The following is a 1,678-nucleotide window of genomic DNA, read 5'->3' as shown; positions in this document are numbered from 1 at the left end:
GAGCTTTAACATATAAATTTTGGGGGACATAATTCAGTCCACCCAGTGGTTCAATATAAATAGCATAAAATCTACCATTTTAACCATTTTTAGCTGTACAGATGTATGGCATTAAATATATTCACATTGGGCGGGGCCTTAGCCTCCCAAAGTGCTGGGATTACAGCACTTTGGGAGGCCAAGGCGAGAGGCCAAGGGTCCGAGAACAGCCTGAGCAACATGGTGAGACCCTTGTCTCCACAACAAAATTTAAAAATTAGCCAGGCATACTGGCATGTGCCTGTAGTCTCAGCTACTCAGGAGGCTGAGCATATTAAGAATTATTGCATTTTTTAATATTCTAAGGATGTTGAATTTTGTTCTTAAAATTAATCTCATCATTTCCAAACAGGATATGAGACTGATGTTTTATCCCAGACCTAAAGGTTTAGCATCTATTAATAGCTTACAAACTGTTAAAATGCCTGACACCTGGTCCTGCTCAGCAGGGTGGAAACCTGGGCACCGCCAAGATGCCGGTTTGCCATGCTTCTCTCATGGACCCTGACACCAAACTCATTGGAAACATGGCACTGTTACCTATCAGAAATCAGTTCAAAGGACCCGCCCCTAAAGAGACAAAAGATACAGATATTGTAGGTAAAGCCATCTATTACTTCAAGGCCAATGTCTTCTTCAAAAATTATTAAATTAAGAATGAAGCTGGCCGGGCGAGGTGGCTCACGCCTGTAATCCTAGCACTGTGGGAGGCTGAGGTGGGTGGATCATTTGAGCTCAGGAGTTCAAGACCAGCCTGAGCAAGAGCGAGACCCTGTCTCTATTAAAAATAGAAAGAAATTATATGGACAGCTAAAAATATATATGGAAAAAATTAGCTGGGCTTGGTGGCGCATGCCTGTAGTCCCAGCTACTTGGGAGGCCGAGGCAGAAGGATTGCTTGAGCGCAGGAGTTTGAGGTTGCTCTGAGCTAGGCTGACGCCACGGCACTCTAGCCTGGGCAACAGAGCAAGACTCTGTCTCAAAAAAAAAAAAAAAAAAAGAATGAAGCTGATAGGACCTTGATATATAGAACTCTCTACATTTCTGAGTGTCTAAAGAAACTCTAAAAGTGCAATTCCAAAAGCCAAGGCAAGAAAGAAATGTATACACTGGGAATCATTAATTTTCCCACTCCTGGAGAGCCTGGTTTTCCACTTTATACGATTTATGCCAAACCTGCAAACAAAGAGGAGCATGAAATGATGAGAATCTACTTACAACAGCTAAGGCAAGAGACTGGACTGAGACTTTGTGAGAAAGTTTTTGACCCTGAAAATGATAAACCCAGCAAGTGGTGGACTTGCTTTGTGAAGAGACAGTTCATGAACAAGAATCTTTCAGGACCTGGACAGTGAAGGGAGCCTGGGCAGCCACTGTCTCCAGAGCCCTGGGCAGCATTTTCCAGCAAGATGTATACAATCCTTTGCCTTTATTTCATAAAGTTTTATATGGAACAGACTAGAGCATGTCTGTACTTAAAAAGCTCTTGATCGGCCGGGCGCGGTGGCTCACGCCTGTAATCCTAGCACTCTGGGAGGCCGAGGCGGGTGGATCGCTCAAGGTCAGGAGTTCGAGACCAGCCTGAGTGAGACCCCGTCTCTACTAAAAATAGAAAGACATTATATGGACAACTAAAAAT

General features: G+C 43.7%; 1 pseudogene; it reads left to right on the top strand.

Annotated features, from left to right (window-relative positions):
• Positions 1-507: 507 nt before the first annotated feature.
• Positions 508-1,476, top strand: LOC138399992 (actin-related protein 2/3 complex subunit 3-like; annotated as a pseudogene).
• The last annotated feature ends 202 nt before the right edge of the window (positions 1,477-1,678 follow it).

The sequence above is a fragment of the Eulemur rufifrons genome, chromosome 19 (assembly GCF_041146395.1).
Source record: "Eulemur rufifrons isolate Redbay chromosome 19, OSU_ERuf_1, whole genome shotgun sequence".
NCBI classification, from domain to species: Eukaryota; Metazoa; Chordata; class Mammalia; order Primates; family Lemuridae; genus Eulemur; species Eulemur rufifrons.
This window is presented reverse-complemented; position numbering and strand designations above follow the sequence as displayed.